The sequence below is a fragment of the Oryctolagus cuniculus genome, chromosome 2 (assembly GCF_051225735.1).
Source record: "Oryctolagus cuniculus isolate XC-2025 breed Fujian yellow rabbit chromosome 2, ASM5122573v1, whole genome shotgun sequence".
Classification (NCBI taxonomy): domain Eukaryota; kingdom Metazoa; phylum Chordata; class Mammalia; order Lagomorpha; family Leporidae; genus Oryctolagus; species Oryctolagus cuniculus.
The window spans coordinates 198,379,115-198,397,015 of NC_142868.1; the positions used below are offsets into that span (position 1 = coordinate 198,379,115).

At 62.9% G+C, this 17,901-nt stretch overlaps 1 long non-coding RNA gene across 8 annotated transcripts in view; it reads left to right on the forward strand.

Moving 5' to 3' along the window:
- LOC149128211 (uncharacterized) overlaps nt 1-16,712 on the forward strand; it is a 35,920-nt gene extending 19,208 nt beyond the window's left edge. For 5 of the 8 annotated variants that reach the window (XR_016230626.1, XR_016230627.1, XR_016230632.1 and 2 more), the window contains exons 2-3: nt 14,588-14,726; nt 16,455-16,712. This is a non-coding gene — a long non-coding RNA (uncharacterized LOC149128211). Of the gene's footprint in view, nt 1-13,223; nt 13,388-14,587; nt 14,848-16,255 lie in introns of those variants that run through there. The other 3 variants (XR_016230628.1, XR_016230630.1, XR_016230629.1) reach the window with 3 other exon arrangements.
- The last annotated feature ends 1,189 nt before the right edge of the window (nt 16,713-17,901 follow it).

The following is a 17,901-nucleotide window of genomic DNA, read 5'->3' on the forward strand; positions in this document are numbered from 1 at the left end:
AGGGGCAACCGGGACAGAATCCGGCGCCCCAACCGGGACTAGAACCCGGTGTGCCGGCGCCGCTAGGCGGAGGATTAGCCTATTGAGCCACGGCGCCGGCCTTAATTTATTTTTTTAAAGAAAGAGTTACACAGAGAGAGAAGAAGAGGCAGAGAGAGAGAGAGAGGTCTTCCATTCGATGGTTCACTCCCCAAATAGCCACAACGGCTGGAGCTGCACTGATCAGGAGCCAGGAGCTTCTTCCAGGTCTCCCACACAGATGCAGGGGCTCAAGGACCTGGGCCATCTTCCACTGCTTTCCCAGGCCATAGCAGAGAGCTGGATCGGAAGTGGAGCAGCTGGGACTTGAACCAGCTCCCATATGGGATGCCGACACTGCAGGCAGCGGCTTTACCATCTACGCCACAGCGCTGGCCCCTGCCCTCCATTTAAAACTCTCTGGCTGGTTCACTGCTGGTATCAGAGCTGTCAACTCTTGGCGTCCCGACTCTGTAGGGGGTCCAGGCAGGGAATCAAGGGAAGTGGGCAGGCGACGAGAGACACAGCGCCAGCTGTGAGCTCATGGAGGCCAGGGCCACGTGGACTGATTGGCTGCTGTGTGACCAGGGCCTGGCCCCAGCCCAGCACACCACACACACGCACACACACGCATGCACGCACAGCTGTCTAGTGAAGCTGGCGGCAGTGAGCCGAGAGGGGACCCCAATAGATCGCAGGTGCAGATGTCGCTTGGCAGGTTCACCCTCCCCGCGTGGTCTGGACAAGTCAGAGGGAAGACTTCATGTTTTGAGAGCGAGGCGAGCGAGCGAGGACGCTCACATTGCTTTTGTTGGAGTGCGTGGTTCTGTTTGATTCCTAGCTGCTGGGTTCGTCTCTGACTGTGCCTCATTTATAAGCTGATCCTTCCCGTGGGGCATCTGTGCAGGACAAGACGCCTGTGTCGGGGGCAGGCGCTGGGCGTGGGGCCGGTGAAGGGGGCGGCAGGACAGTGAGAGCTTGGCTGAGCGAACAGAGCCCAGAGCCCACAGGAGCTCCGGCTGCCCGGGGCGCGTCCCCTGCCCTCACGTGGTTGGACTTGGAGGATGGGGCCTGAGGCTCCTGCTGGGTGAGGCAGAGAACAGAGGAGAGCCGGCGGGGAGGGCTGGCCGGAGGTCCAGTGCAGTGCCGGTGCTGGCGTGTCGGTGACACCCCCTTGTCGGTGACACCCCCTTGTCGGTGACACCCGTAGGGGCACTGCTCTCCCAGCCAGTGGCCTGGCTCCTCCTTTCTGGCTGCGCAGGCCTGCGTGGGAGGCCGCCCACACAAGGGAGGAAGCTGAGGTCCCTCCCCCCAGACAGAGGCCTGCGGCAGCCCGGATCAGCCCGAACTCTGGGATGGGGCCGAAGGTTGCAGCCCACGGCGGCGGGCAGCCGGCCAGCGCACACACCCTGTGGCATGGCTAGGGCAGGCAGAGCGGCTCACTCCTCCAGCTGACCTGCACCTGCCAAGAGGCCCTCACCTGTGCACCAGACCTGGCCAGAGTCCTGTGCCTGAGGCTCCCGGCTCCTAGGGCAGGAGGCCTCCTGGGGGCCGGTCCGGCTGCGGTGAAAATGCACAAGGGCATTGGACGCCTGTCACGGTGGCTGGGGGAGCCGGACTGCACCCGGCAGAGAATCACCCTTCTACAAGGTCGGCAGTGGAGGAGTGGAGTCTCACCTGGCCGCACCAGGAAGCGAGCGGTGGCGCGCGGGGTGGCTGCAGAGATGGGCACAGGCTCTCAGAGAGGCCCACTCAGCAGCTGTCCCCACTGGAGGCCCAGGGAGGTTGTCCCAGACGGAGGCCCCAGCACTTCCTGTGGTCCCAGCGGGAGGGGGTGGCCCCAGGAGGCCTGCAGTGTCAGCCCCAGGGAGCCACCTGCCCGGCGCGTTTGGCGTGAGTGTGTGACCGGGCCACAGAGGCGTTGGAGAGATTGCCCGACAGAGAGCAGAGGGCAGGAGGAGGCTGGATGGGACCTCCCTGCTTCCCAGAGGTGGGGCTCATGGGGCTGGGGTCCTGGGATGAAGATGGAATGGGAGGGGGAGTGGACACCGGGAGGCTGGGGAGGACGGTGCCACCCGGTCACAGCCCCTGGGAGTGGGAGCTCTGTTTCTGTTGAATGGGACCTGGGGGCCCCGAGAGGGGCGTGGGGGCTGTGGAGTGGACCCCGGGCACAGCAGGAGCTGGACAGGAGGCGCAGGTGGGCAGAGGCACTGCAGGCTGCAGAGGGAGGGAGCGCCAGGCGTGGGAAGCAGTGGGACTGGGGGGGATGGGAAGGCTGGGTGGGGGCGGGGCCAGAAGACAAGAGGCCGAGGGTGTTGGGGGGGGAGAGAGCCGGGGCACTGGGGTGGGGGGGCATTGGTGATGCCAGAGAAGACTCTGGAAACCGTCACCCAGATCTCCTGTGACCCCCCTCTGACCTGGGAGCCCCAGATGGTTGGGGAGCTCACGGGATGCCACACAGCTGGGAGACAGTTGAGATACAAGCAGTCGTCCGCCTCCTGACCCCCCGTTCTTCTGTCCCGAATCCTGAGGCTCTGTGGTCCCATGGGCGGGGCCGCCTCCTGGTCACTGAAGCCCCCGCCCGCCTCTTCCCAGCTCCGGGTTCAGAGGTGAGGCTGGCATGGGGTTGGGTGCAGGCTGTGTTTCACGAGGACTCCGGGCCCCCAGGGGCTGGTGGACCCCAGGCTGGAGGCCGTTCTGCTCATCCGAAGCTCGCAGAAGCGGACACAAGGGAGAGCCCTCCTTGGACGGGCAAGCCCCCGGCCTGGGCTCCCCTGCAGCTCTCCCGCCTCTGTCCAGAGGCTGCCAGACCCCCGAACCCCTTCCGTGGTGATCGGGCCTCTGATCCGCCCAGCTCTCCAGGGGGCGCCGAGTGGCAGGAGGGCACCAGGGCCTTGCAGCCCGAGTGGGGCCAGCCATGCCGGCCCTCCCACCTGCCACAGCCTCCGGTTCCTGGTCTCCCCTGGCTTCCCGGTCTGCACAGCAGTGGCAGAGGTGCAGCATGGGAACAAGACACCCAGAGCTGCCACTCTACTTGCCAAAAGGCAGCATGGTTTAAGCCAGGGCTGAGGGGTTTTTGCAAAGGGGAGCACAGGCCAAGGCTCCCGCATGCCTCGGAGCAGCAGGCCAGGGCTCCCAGGCCTTTTGCCTGGCACCCAATGTTGCTGGATCCTGCCCTATAGAGGATCCGAGGCGCACAAAGAGGAAGCCGTCTGCCCCAAGACACACACACGTCTCCAGGGCGGCGCTGTGTCTTGCTGCCCTGTTGCCCTGGGCCCAGGCACAGGGAGCTGACTCGGGACCACTGGTGGTCCCCGTGGCTCCCCCACTCCTCGGACAGTGAAGGAGGATGTTCCCCGCGCTGGCCGTGAGGGCTGGGCATCAGGCCATCTCTGCTTCCTGCTGTGCCTGGGGCCTGGGACTTCCCTGTGGTCACGGGGAGGTCCAGGGCTTGGGGGGCTGTGGCCACCACCTGCCTAAGGCAGGCCAAGCCCCAGTGGGTGCCGAGGCTTCTCCCTGCACCTTCCCCACCTTCGGCCGGGGCACCCACTCCCACGTGAACGCTGGCTCGTACATTTCCCCATTCAGCTGAGGGTGAGTGTTGCGCTATTTTCAGCTCACATGGAAGTGTGTTTTTTTTTTTTTCATGAGGACCATCTGCTGCCGGCCCCAGCCCAGATGATACAGTTAGAGCCTGCCCACAGCATCCTCCCCGCTTCAGACAGTTCCAGGAACAGGCGTGAGTCAGGCGCAGCTGAACCCCGCCTGGCTCCCCGAGACGCAGGGGCAGCGCACGCGCCTGGGGCAGGTGCGTTGTGCCTCTCGGAGGCAGGAAGGGACCTCACCCTGCCCCATCGGCGCCCATGCCCCTCCTCTCCACGGGGCCCCTCCTCCCGGGAGGGCAGCCGCCCGGTCACAAGCTCAAGTGCTGATGCTGCAGCTACTGTCACCCAGCTTGTCACGGAGAAGCTGGTGGCTCACAGGCCCGGTCACCCCCTCCTGGCTGACTGCTGGGGCTGCTTTTCGAGGCAAGGAGGGTGGGTCCCTTATGAAGCTGCTTGGGGCGGTGCCCTGGGCAGGGCCCATCCCAGACCGACACTGACTGCCTGGCAGGGGAGCAAGGCCCAGGTAGTGGGAACCCACTACACGCCCTTCCCTCCTCTTCCCTTCTCAGCACCTATGGCCGAGGACAGAGGGCACATGACCCAGTGGATGGGAGGAGGGGAGGCCACAGCCTGGCTCTGAATCTGGGCTGTGGCCCAGGGTCATGCGTACCTAATGCCCAGGCCAGTTAGGGACGGTCAGACCCAGCTGCCAGGACACCTGCAGGGGTGCCTGGGGCGGTGGCCGGGGAGGAGCCTGTGCACCGCTTGTTATTTTCTGAGTCTGCCCTTAGAGTCGGCGGAGAACAGGGGAGGCTTGGCGGCTCGGCTTTTGCTGTCCCCACAGGCCGTGGGGGGCCGGGGCCCCTCCCTGCTGAGAGCCGCTCACTGCAGGAGTGGGGGGACCCCGCGGGACGGCCGGCTACCCCTGCTCACTGCCGTGTCACCGCAGCCTGGGCCTGGCACTGCACCGGGGTCCTCGGTCTGACCTCCGCCTTCCCTCCAGGCCGTGGCTGTGCTGTGGGGCCCCGCCCCTTGCTCCCACTGCTGCCGGCCTGAGGCCACGATCAGGCGGTGCTTGGGTGGCCCCGGCCTGGGAGTGCGACTTCCTGCCCGTGTGTCGCGGAGCCGCCTCGCTGGTGCCCACGGTTGATCTGTGGTCAGCGTTCTTCCCCATTTCCTGCCAGCTGGGGCTGGGGCTCCGCTCACCAAAGGCCGAGGCTGTGCCCCAGTGACTCACGGGCTCTGCCTGGAGCGAGGCACTGGGGACGCTGGGGCCTGGGGCAGCATGGGCGAGGCGGGGCCGCCCCTCGGGCCCCGTGAGCCACCTGCGAAGTCCACTAAGGGGCACGCCCACTGTGAAGTGAGAGCTGCCGCTGTGTGCATGCCGGTGTGCACATGTGTGTGCCCGTGTGCATGCACTTCTGTGCATGTGTGTCTGTAAACATGTGTGTGCCCGTGTGTATGCACTTCTGTGCATGTGTGTCTGTGCATGTGTGGGCATGTGCCTGTGTGCTCATGCATGTCCATGTGCGTGCATGCATTCCCATGTGTGTACATGTGCACACACACAATGCATATACACTTGCGTACATGCACATGTTCGCACATGCGAGCATGTACGTGTGCCCATGTGTTCACATGTATCCATGCATGCCCATATGGTCATGTGTGCACATGTGTTTGCGCGTGTCCATACATGCTTGTATGGTCATGTGGGCACATGTGCACGACACACGGTCATATGTGTGCACGTGTGTATGCATATGTGTAGGTGCATGCATGCCATGTGTTCGTGTGTGCCTGTGTGTCCATGTGCACACACGTGTTCGTGTGTACCTATGTGTATGTGCATGTATGCACATGTTTTCATATGAGCCAGGCTGAGCTGGCCCCGCTCTGGGGACCCTGGGCTCTCTCTGAGGGCTGCGGGGAGCTCCCTGCTCGGATTGGGGGCACAGGCACAGCTCCCCTTTCATTTCCCAGCGTCTCCAAAGATAAAGAGGAAAACCCCTGCTGCAGCCAACCACTCCGCCAAAGAGAAAACTGAGTGTGGCTGTGCATCGTAAAAATGCCTGCTTGTTTATTTACGTGCCAGGCAGAGCAGGGAGAGGGAGAGGGAGAGAGAGAGGAGAGAGAGAGAGAGAGAGAGAGGAGAGAGAGGGAGAGAGGCAGAGGGAGAGAGGGAGAGAGGGAGAGAGAGAGAGGAGAGAGAGGGAGAGAGAGAGAGGAGAGAGAGGGAGGGAGGCAGAGGGAGGGAGAGAGAGAGAGAGAGAGAAGAGATCTTTTTTTTAAGATTTACACTTTATTTATTTGAAAAGCTGAGTTACAGACAGAGGTAGAGACAGAGAGAGAGAGGCCTTCCATCCACTGATTCATTCCCCAGATGGCCACAACGGCGCTGATCTGAAGCCAGGAGCCAGGAGCTTCTCCTGGGCCTGGCTTGGTCCAGGACTTGGGGCCCAAGGACTTGGGCCATCTCTGACTGCTTTGCTAGGCAGGGAGCTGGATCAGAAGTGGAGCAACCAAGACTCGAACCAGCGCCCATATGGGATGCCAGCACCTAAGGCAGGGCTTTAACCCACTGTGCCACAGTGCCGGGCCCGGGACAGAGCTGTTCACCCACTCGTTCACTCTCCAGATGTCTGCACTGGCCTGGCCTGGGCCAGGCGGAAGCCGGGAGCCAGGCACTCCAGTCCGGATCTCTACACGGGTGGCTAGGACCCAGGAACTCCGGGCATTTTCCATTGCTCTCCCAGGTGCTTCAGCAGGGAGCTGGCTTTGACACAGAGCAGTGGGAACTTGAGCCAGCGCTCTGATACGGGATGCTGGCATTGAAAGTGGCAGTCTAACCTGCTGCCCCACAGGGCCGCCCCCGTTCAGTTTTGTTTGCCGTGAAGTTAGGAGCTACACTGAAGGTTGGTGGTCACTTAGTTGGGGCTTTCCTGGACTCCAGTGAGGCCACTGTGGGGGCTGCCGCGTGGGCTGCAGCGCCCCCTTGGGGTGCAAGCAGGACCAGCAAGCCTCTCAGGCCTTGGGCGTGGGGTGTGGCAGCCTGGGTTCTGCCGAGTGCTCCAGGTGGCCCTGTGGCTGCTCCAGAGTGACAGCTCTCGCTTTCTTTGGTGGATTTCCGTGGGTTGTGATGAGGACCCTGCAGTGCAGAATGAGTGCCGTTCTCTGAGCTCTGGCTACACCCGCACCGGGGGCCCCAGTGCCTGTCCTCAGGGTTCCCTGTCTGAAGGCGGCAGACCCAGTACAAGGGTGGATGGGGACCAAGCTCCCCCATCGGACCTGGGCCTGGCTGCCAGCAGTGCTGAGTGCCGGGCCCAGGGAGGTGGCCGGGAGGGGCTCCCTGGAGCAGTGAGTAAGACCGGAACTGTCCCATCAATGGGTGGGAATTTGGAGAGGGGCGGGCGAGTTGGGGGATGGTGGTGCAGGGGGGTGGGGTGCTGAGAGTGGCTGTGGCTCCAACATTGTGCAGCACAGGAAGCTTGGACCAAGCCCCGAATCTCTCGGCCTCAACGTCTTCGTCTACATAATAGAGTTAACGGCATCTCCTTTTCTGTTTGCTGTGGGAGTGCTTAGCCCGGAACTCATCAGACTTGGCGAAGACGCTGCTTAGGAGTCTGAGGGCAGGGGGGCGCTAGTGGAGGCTTCTAGCTGGCGGGGGACGGGAGCAGAATACTGCAGCGAGGCCTGGAGGAGCTGCGGGCGTTCAGGACAGCAGAATGGGCAGAGACGCACACACGAGCCGTACGCCAAGTTACGGTCAGGTTTAGACTGGAGAAAGCCGTCCCAGCACAAGTGCCTTCTTCCAGCACTGCACGCGTGCATCCTGCAATCAAGCCCGTGTGGAATTGCCTGGCCCTTTGCATGGGGAGCGGAGAAACAGGGTCCTCGGTGACTCTGCACGGGGCCTGGCCAAGGCCCCGCCTGATGCGAGGGCCCGCAGAGCAGTCCCGAGCTGGGCCAGGCCTTGCCTCGCTCACAGGTGGAAAACCCCGGGGGAGGGGAGCGCGGCGGTCACCGGCGTGTGAGCCCGGCCGCGCTGTGCAAGGCTCCACGTTCCGGGGCTCCGGGGAGGCTCCCAGGGCAGCTGCAAAGCTTCCTTCTTCCTGTCTTTGCGTCTCAGGGTGCGCACAAACCTTTTTCTTGCTGAGCAATTCACTCTGTTGGCGTGGGGGAGGGGTGGTGTCTCACGCGGGGCCTGGAGTTTGGAGGCCATGCGGCCACCTGGTGCATTTGCAGGAAGCGGCGTGCAGCTGCTGCCCACATCAGAGGCTGCGGTCCCGGGAGGAGCCCAGGGCCATCGGGGGCTATTCCTGGCACAGGCGCCAACAAACTGTGACCAAAGCACCCCCCATCTCTGCAGTGCAACAGGGTCTAACTTAAGGCAGAGTTACAGAGAGAGAGGTAGAGACACACAGAGAGACCTTCCGTTCTTCCATCCATTGGTTGGTTCACTCCCCAAGTGGCTGTAGTGGCTGGGGCTGGGCCAGGCCTTGAACTCTGTCCCGGTCTCCCACGTGGGTGCAGGGGTCCAAGCACTCGGGCCATTTTGTGTTGCTTTCCCAGGCGCATCAGCAGGGAACTGGGTCGGAAGAGGAGCAGCTGGGACTGGAACCAGCCAGCGCCCATGTGGGAAGCTGGGGGCACAGGTGGCTGCTTGATCTAACTTTCTGATTCCACGAGAACTCCTGGGCGAACCACCTCACTGGTGGGGAACGCGGTGCACCTGCTGTGCCGCGGTGTCACGGTGAGATGTGGTGCAGCTTCCTGGAGTCAGACTCGGCAGCTGCCCTCCCCCGGGGCCTCGTCCACCTCCTGCTGCTATCCCTGCCCTGCGGCGGGACTCTGCCCCGTCCCCCCGCCCCTCTGCGTGCCTTTCCCCTCTGATAGGCTTGGCGAACCCCTCTTCACCCTGCCGATCCCAGCTCTGCGGTCCTCTCTGGGAAGCCTTCCTCGGCTCCCGTGGGCCCCTGAGGGCAGGTGGCCCAGTGTCAGGGAGGGGGGGCACCCAGGGTCCCTTCCTGGTCACTCCAGCTGGAGCACTCTGCTTTGGGGGCGCAGGGGTGACTCTTCTTTTACCCACTGCCCTGCCAGCCTCCTGTGCCCCCTAGGGAAGCCTGGAGTTCCTGCTGCAGACACCTGGGCGCGGGGCAGCTGGTGGCAGCGGGCTGTCACGGAGCCTTGGGGCAGGTGCAGAGCCCCTGTGGCTGGGTGGGAGGGATTCTGGGAAGGGCTTAGCACAGCTCTGCTGGGTGGGAGCTTCAGGTCCCAATTCTGCACCCAGCAGCTCAGGGCTGTGTCTCGGAGGGGAGGGGAGGGGAGGGACAGGCCCCTGCTGTCACTCAGGCACAACCTGCCGGGCAATACAGCTGATCTCATGGCTCCTCGGCCCTTGCTGCCACCTTTGGGCGGGTGTGGCGTGAGAGACAAGAGGCCCCGGCAGCAGGAGGTCCTGTTCCTGCCCAGCCCCACCGGCGGGTGACATTGGTGACCTGTGCAGAGCTCCCCGGGCCGGTTTTTCCTGTTAGCGAAATCGCTGCAGCATGACAGTTCCTCCAGGTGAGGCCAGGAGTGGCAGCTGGGGATGTGTCCCTGTGTCGTCCCTCTGCTGAGAGAAACAGGAAATCCAGGATTCGGACCAGTGCCAGTGCCAGCTCGGGGGCCCACGCCTGTTTCCTAGAAAGGAAGGGGCTGCTACCATGGGGGCTGGGGTCTCTCTCCAGGGAGGAGACAGAGACACGGGGGCTGGGGTTCCCCAGGGAGGAGATGGAGACATGGGGGCTGGGGTCCCCCCAGGAGGAGAGGGAGACATGGGGGGCTGGGGTCCCCCTGGGAGAAGAGAGAGACACGGGGGCTGGGGTCCCCCTGGGAGGAGAGAGAGATTCCGGGGGCTGGGGTCCCCCTGGGAGGAGACAGAGACTCAGGGGCTGGGGTCCCCCCAGGAGGAGAGGGAGACATGGGGGGCTGGGGTCCCTCAGCGGGGAGAGGGAGACACGGAGGCTGGGGTCCCCCTGGGAGGAGATGGAGACTCAGGGGCTGGGGTCCCCCCAGGAGGAGAGGGAGACATGGGGGCTGGGGTCCCTCAGGGAGGAGAGGGAGACATGGAGGCTGGGGTCCCCCTGGGAGGAGATGGAGACATGGGGGCTGGGGTCCCCCTGGGAGGAGATGGAGACACAGAGGCTGGGGTCCCCCTGGGAGGAGAGGGAGACATGGGGGGCTGGAGTCCCTCAGGGGGGAGAGGGAGACACGGAGGCTGGGGTCCCCCTGGGAGGAGATGGAGACACAGAGGCTGGGGTCCCTCAGGGGGGAGAGGGAGACACGGGGGCTGGGGTCCCCCTGGGAGGAGAGAGAGATTCCGGGGGCTGGGGTCCCCCTGGGAGGAGACAGAGACACAGGGGCTGGGGTCCCCCCAGGAGGAGAGGGAGACATGGGGGGCTGGGGTCCCTCAGGGGGGAGAGGGAGACACGGAGGCTGGGGTCCCCCTGGGAGGAGATGGAGACATGGGGGCTGGGGTCCCCCTGGGAGGAGATGGAGACACAGAGGCTGGGGTCCCCCTGGGAGGAGAGGGAGACACGGAGGCTGGGGTCCCCCTGGGAGGAGATGGAGACATGGGGGCTGGGGTCCCCCTGGGAGGAGACAGAGACACAGGGGCTGGGGTCCCCCCAGGAGGAGAGGGAGACATGGGGGGCTGGAGTCCCTCAGGGGGGAGAGGGAGACACGGAGGCTGGGGTCCCCCTGGGAGGAGATGGAGACACAGAGGCTGGGGTCCCTCAGGGGGGAGAGGGAGACACGGAGGCTGGGGTCCCCAAGCATAGGTCAGAAAGGAAGGGGCACCCAGCTGTGGCCCATGGTGGTCTCCTGACCTCAGGGCTTCTGTTTCCTTCTCTAGAATGAGGTCGAGGACTCGTGCCTGCCGCTGGGCGGGGCCCGCTGGGCCGAGTGGGCGACTCCAGATGCTATGTCTGGCCTTGGCTGGATGTTCCTGTGTCCGTCTCTGTTCCGGGCAACTGTGGGTGCAGTGCCGTGGGCCTGGGGTCGGGGGGAGGGAAGGTGCAGGACACAGATGCCATGGCCCTCAGGACGGAGCAAGCGGTGGGGTCTCTCAGCTCCTCGAAGAGACACGGGTCACTGTGCCCCCAGCAGGCAGCTTCCTGCACACCAGCGGCGGCCTGGAGCAGCCAGGATGGTTCAGAGACAGATGGGTCCAGACCCATCTCTGGCCCCAGCCCTGTGGTCCCTCTGACCCCTGTGACCTTGGGCTTGGCGGGGTGGGGTGTGGGCCTGGGCAGGGCAGAGCAGTGGAGCTCAGCAGGCTCCCTGCCCCAGCCCCCGCTCAGCTTGCTCCACTTTCAAAAATAGCTAATGAGGAAACCCAGATGTGTTCAGTACAGACACGGAGGGAGGATGGCTAACCTCTGCACCGACAAGGTGTCCCAGATTAATGAAGGTGGTGTTTGTGGTACTGAGGGGTTCAGCGGGGGATGGGGCCCCACATCAGAGGCCTCTGCATTGGGAAGGGGGGTGAGGGAGGAGAGGGAGGGGCGGGTGGGGGAGGGGGCTTGGCAGGAGCTTGGGCTGTGATGTCTTTCATTCATGGCATCTACTCGCAGTGGGTGTGGGGCAGGAGAGGACAGACCACTTAAACGGAGCGCAGACCATTGGGCTATTTTCTTTTTTAAAGATTTACTTGAAAGGCAAAGTTAAAGAGACAGAGAGAGGTCTTCTATCCACTGGTTCACTCTTCAAATGGCTGCAATGGCCGGAGCTGTGCCGGGAAGAAGCCAGGAGCCAGGAGCTTCTTCCAGGTCTCCCACGTGGGTGCAGGGGCCCAAGCACTTGGGCCAACTTCCACTGCTTTCCCAGACACAATAGAGGGAGGTGGATCAGAAGTGGAGCAGTTGGGACTCGAACCAGCGCCCGTATGGGATGCTGGCACTGCAGGAGGCGGCTTTACCCACAGTGCTGGCCCCAGTTGGGCTATTTTTAAGAAGTGGAATTTTTAACCACTTGTCCGAATCTGACACCTGGCAGGGCTGGCTGATGGCATGGGTGTCGCTGGACGTTTGCTCCAGGAGCCACAGTTTCCCGCTGGGCTCCTCCCGCCCAGGCAGGTGCCTCCCTCACTTCCTCCCTTTGGCTGGGGCCAGCACGTCCAAGACTGCCCAGAGAAGGCCAGGCTCTGCCCGTATGGGGTCCTCTGCTCCAGGGCTGGGGCTGGGTGTAGAAGGGGAACTCCTGGGAGGGGCACACAGGTTAAGGGGTGCTGGCAGGCGGGGTCTCAGGGTGAGAAGGAGGGGCACACGTGGGCAGTGCCAGCTTGGGGGAGGCCCAGCCCACCTCGTGCCCCTGAGCAGAACCTCCTCTGGGCCTTTGGGGCTGTCGGGGGCCTAGGCAGGGGCCTGAGCGCCTGCTGGAGAGCCCGCCACCTCTCAGGCCGGCCCTTACAGCCAGGGAGCTTCCAGCCGGGCCAGGGCCGTGACGCGGCCGTGAGACCCTGGCCTCGGAGTCTTGCTCATCTCGCCTGATGACAACTGGGACACGCAACCATCTCCACTGCAAATCCGGCCCAACGGCCGCCCCTGGGAAGCAGGTGTCGCGACGTCTGCGGCCTGGTCCTGCTGAGTTGTGTCTTCCCCGGGCGTTGGCGAGGACAGGGGAGAAGGACTTTCAGACACCAGGGCTGCAATTGTTCCAGAAAACCCAGCATTAATGACGATGACGAGCCAGCAGGAGGGGAGGACAGAGCGGTGGCTGAGCCGGAGCCAGGCCTGGGCCACCTCGCAGGAAGCCCAGCAGCACCGGGGGAGGCGCAGGAGCTCAGGGGCACCGCGCAGAGAGGACTGGGATGGAGCGCTCGGGCCACTGGAGCCGCACTTGCTGATCCACAGGCCCTTACTGATGTCTCCTTCCCTGGCGGGGTGACCCCGGGCAGATGGCAGGGACCCGCCAAAGCCCCTCACCCCCAAACCAGGAAACACAGGGATTCTGGCCCACCCACACATGGGAGGGTCTCAGAGCCACCTCCAGGGGGCAGCGACCGAGAGTGGGAGGAGCCCAGCCTGGGTGGGAGGGGGCTCAGTGGAAAGGGGCAGGGCCAGGGTCTGGGCCTCCTGTGGAGCCCTGGCTGGGCCTGGCCCTGAGCCGGGGTGTTTGTCTTCTTACTCAGAGGCAGCCACCGGCTTTAGCTTGCGCTCTCTCTGCCCCCCACCCCCTGAGCCGCCTGGCCTGTGTGTCCTGGCCAGCCGAGGCCCCAGAGCTGGGCAGAGGTCTGTGGGCTGGGCAGAGTGTGTGGCTCTCTGCCTCGGGGGGCAGGGCCAGAGGCAGGCGAATCCCTCCCGGGACTGTGGGCCACGGTTGGAGGGAAAAGTGTGTTCTCAGCTCAGCAGGCCCACCCTGGCCTCCTGCCCTGCCTGCTGCGGTCTTGGCCGACCCCTCGGGCCACCTTGCCGCTGTGAGGGTTAATTAGCAGTCACGTAGGGCAGATGGGTGGTGACAAAAGGGGGAAAAGTGGGGAAGTAGCAGAAGTGGAAGAACTCGCTCAGACCTTGCAGCTGGGGCTCTAGTTCCGATTCTGTGGCCGAGGTGGCAGCTGAGGGAAGGCACAGGCCCCGCCCCCAGACCCATCATCCCTGACACTCCTGGCTCAGCTGCTTCCTTCAGGGGGCGGCCCAGGGGCCGAGCGAGCGTGCGAGCGTCTGGCCAGCGCTGGGTTGTACCGAATGCTTCCCTCTCTGAGAGCAAGGCCCAGAGGATGTCAGGTGACGAGCGGCAGGCTGTGCTCATGACCGGGGTGCGTGGGAGCCTACCGCAGCCTGCAGGTGGCTCCTGGCCGAGCGCTCTGCCTCGGAGCCCTGCTTTCCACGGGACACCTGGGCAGTAGTGGGGAGGGTCCCAGCTGGGAAGGCTCAGGCATGGCTGATTCTGTCCCGTGGGAGGAGGAAGGCAGAGAAGGGGCCCGGCTAGGCAGAGCCTCCCCGGGAGGCCCTGACCCCTTGGGCGGCCACTCATGGACCCGAGCAGAAGGGCGTTTGCACAGGGCAGGTGGAGGCGCCCTGCCCAGGTCTCCTCTCCCTTCTGTGCTGAGCTGGGGGCCTGGGAGGCTCTGCCTTGGGTCCTTCCTGGTCTACCCTTGAGTCTCTGGCTCCATGGCCGCCACGCTGGGGCTTGAGTTCAGAGGTCAAAGTCCCTTTCCACATAGGCAGGGCCAAGAAGGAAGCCCCCTGAGGCGGGACAGCGGGGCCCCAGGGGCCAGGGGCTGAGCTGATGTCCAGCGTCCAGCAGTCTCCAGGTGGCCACAAGCCCCCTCCCAGCCCTTCTCACTCCTCTGAGGACAGAGAGGTAGGCGTGTGACGTAGCTGCGATGGGGGCAGGCGCTTTGAGAGTCACCTCGCCACGAACACACCCAGTACTCAGTGCGGCAGTGGCAGTGCACTGTGCTGCTGCTGCTGCTGGTGACAGCATCACTTATTAGACGCCTACTGCATGCCACGGCCACCGCTAGCCTTGGAGCGCCTCCTGTGGTCGCCATGGGACCCCGAGGACACTGTCGCGTGACTGAAGTCCCACACTGCGGGGGTCAGAGCCCCACGCCCGCCCTTCCCTGTGGCTCACAGGTGCCTCCCTCTGTGAGGACGCCAGGGTTTCCCCGGGGCAGCATGGGTGTGGCAGCTCTGAGCTCTAGGAGAGACGAGTGGATTGCCTAACTCCGGTGGATCAACTGCTGCCCGCTGGCTCCCGGAGGGGGCGGGGCGAAGCTGGGGGCAGAAGCGGGAGTAGGAGTCTCTCCTACTGCACTGCTCGCCTCCAGCTCGTCTCGGCCACATGCCCGAGCCCTCGGCTTCTTCACCTGTGAAATGGGCGCAACCCTGGCCCGGGGCAGGCATGGTTCTTTCTTTGGGCGGCACTGCTGTTGTCAAATCGCTAATTGTATATATTTATTGGGTGCTGTTTTGGTTCAGGTTCATCCTGTGGAACGGGCACACGACGCTGATTAACGGATCCGGTACCGCACAGACTCGCTGAGCTTTGCAGAGCGTGAGTGCAGTGGGCAACCAAGCATGTGCGTGCTGTCGCCAAGGACAGTCGTCGGTGAAGCTGGTGGGTGCGCTGGCAGGAGCCAAGTGACCATGGGTGCAGGTGGTGTCTCTGACTCGTGTACTTCCACCGACCATCGCGCCCGTCCCACGTGTGCGGAATGTCACCACAGGGGACAGAGCAGGTGCGGAGCACTGCAAGAGTGCACCATACATGCAGCTCTGCTCTCTGCACCGAGGCACAGACATGGCCCCTGAGTCCCTCTCAGCACACACACGCACACACACACGCACACACATGCACACACACGCACACATGCACACACATGCACACAAGCACACACGCGCACATGCACACACATGCACACACGTACACACACGCACACATGCACACGCACACACATGCACGCATACGCACACACGCACACACATGCACACACTCACACACACATGCAGACACTCACACACGCACACACTCACACATGCACACACACACAGAGCTAACAGCAGATGTCCCCCGGAAGTGGTGCCGGCTGTGCACTCCGCTGTGAATGGGGACACTCAGATGAGCCCTGTGCTGGGCCCTCCCCCTGCACTGGGTTCCAGCCGTGAAGTCTGGCCAAGCACAGCGGGCTGAGGCTGTGGTGAGCTGTGCTCTGTGCACCCCTCTAGACAGGCAGGCAGAGCTGTGGGCATCCCAGTTCACCCCCACGCTGCAGCCTCCTAGCAGAGCTGCCGTGTGTCTGCTGTGTCATTTTGTAAAGTAGGACGTGAGCCCCGTTCGAGGGAAGATGCCGGATTTCAGAGGGATTAGGTCCCTGCTGTGGTTTGGATGTGTTTGTCACTCACAGGTCCACGTGTTGGAAGCCTGGTGCCCAGCATGGCGACGTTGAGGGGCAGAGTCCCTCAGAGGTGGGGCCCCGTGGAAGGTGCCCCTGGCCGTGCCATCCTGGCACTGTGGGCTGTTATGCATCAAGGCCACCCCACTGGCACGTGGCTGATTCCTTTCCACTTCCCTGCAGGATGGCGACACAGCCAGGGGTCCCACCAGAAGGCTGCTGCCATGCTGTTACTAGGATCAGGAGCCAAGGAAATCTCTTGAAACAAAGTATAAGGGGCCCAGTCTCAGGAATTTTGTTAGAGCAACTCAAACGCAGACTAAGACACGGCTGTAAAGCCAGAGGGGTCTGTCTTGTTCTTTGAGGAGATCTGCACCATGTGTGGTTTCACACTGTCGTGTGAGAGATGCTGGGTTATTGAGCTACGCAGGTCTTTCACGTGTGGATCTGTGGCATCATGCAACATGCGGGAGCTGCCTCCACTATTACCACCATCAGCAGGAGTCTGGGGTGTTCCCATCACGCACACGGTGATGAGTAGAAGTTTTCCACGATTCTAATTTTCACTCCAAATCTCAGATTTTCTCCTTGACAATGAATACTCTTCCTTTAGTTAACAGACTCACTTTTCGAGAGAATGTCTGCTAAGGACCTAAGTCTGACGAGCCATTGCTTGTCAGTGGTCAAGTAAACGTGATGGCTCATGACACAGTGGCTAGTTTAGCTTGTAACTCACATGCATTTCCTCCGACAGCTCCGCTCTCCAGCACACAGCACAGAAGGGTTCACATGTCCCTCCCAGTTCAACATACAGCATGTGTCAAAAATGCAAAATCAAAAACAGAGATGGGATGGTACCAGTGCTGTGGCATAACTGGTAAAGCTGCCACCTGCCGTGCTGGCATCCAATATGGGTGCTGGTTCCAGTCCTGGCTGCTCCTCTTCCTATCCAGCTCTCTGCTATGGCCTGGGAAAGCAGTGGAAGATGGCCCGAGTCCTTGGGCCCCTGAATCTGTGTGGGAGACCCCGAAGAAGCTCCTGGCTCCTGGCTTTGGTTCGGCGCAGCTCTGGCCATTGCATCCAGTTGGGGAGTGAACCAGCAAATGCAAAACCTCTCTCTCTCTCTCTCTCTCTCTCCCTCTCTCTCTGCCTCTCCTCTTTCTGTGTAACTCTGACTTTCAAATAAATACATAAATAAATATTTAAAAAAATAGAGAAGGGATGACACTGGTTATGGCAGCCGTGTGTGCAGGTGTGGGCTGGGGTCGGGGCGCATCACACTGTGGCTGCAGACGCCGCAGGAGCAGGTGTCAAGGCCAAGGGTGGAGCACCGGGCGTCTCACTAAGGAGTCTGGAGCTTGTCGTGCAGGGCACAGGGAGACACAGCAACTTACGAGGTCAGGAGTGTGTTTGGGGCTCTTAGTCAGAGAGCAGCTTGGAGCATGGATTTGGAAGTGGAGGAGTGAGGGGGACCAGAGAAGGGTCCCAGTTAGGGGCCACTGCAGAGAGCCAGGAGGAAGCTGGTGGTGACAGGAGGGGGCAGGTGGCTGCAGTGGGGCACGGGAAGCTGAGATGCAGGAAGCGGAACCTCCAGGCTCAGGGCAAGGACTGCCTGTGCGGCTGGGGTGGCGCAGTGCAGAAGTGCCTGGGCTCTGGTTGGCGCGCTGTGGGCACCACAGCCCTTCCCCCCGGGAAGGCATCCAAGTCCCAGTGTCTGCTCCACTGTCCCACAGCAGAGGAATGCGTGAGCACCACCCAGTCCCTGGTGTGCAGTGCTCCTTAGGAGGCTTCTTAGTGCAGAGAGATTGGAGGGCAGGCAGAGGGATGGCCCACAGGATCCGGTCCAGCTCACAGAGCCGGCCCTGGGAGCCAGGAGTCCGGGCAGGCCCTGGCTCTGAACTTGACTGTGGGTCCTGGCAGCCAGGCTGTGAGAGGGCAGTGGGAGACGCCCACCTGGGTGCTGTGGAAGTGGCTCTGGAGGTGACGGGCTGCTTCTCAGGTCCTTGTCGCCGCGGCTGACGCATCCGATTAGTCGTGTTCTCTGGCTGCTGCGACTACAGGACGGCTTCCCAGGTGCACCCCGCTGGCACAGCTCAATATTAATCACCCGCCTCGATTTCCTGATTATTCAAGGGCACGGGTGTCACTGCATCGCTGACGGAGATGGGAGACGGTGGCAAGTTGTGGGAGCCACAGAAGGCCCTGCCACGTGGTGAGGTGACTGTGGCCAGCAGCCGTGGCCTGTTGGTCCCTGGGTGCCCCGTGGCCGATCCAGGTGAAGCCGCGGGGTGGGTGGGTGGGATTCACCTGCACCCTGCCTGGGGACACATCCACGTGCCTCTGCTTTCCACACCGGAATAGACAGCTGTAGAGGACCTGGGAGGCATCACGCAGAGGAAC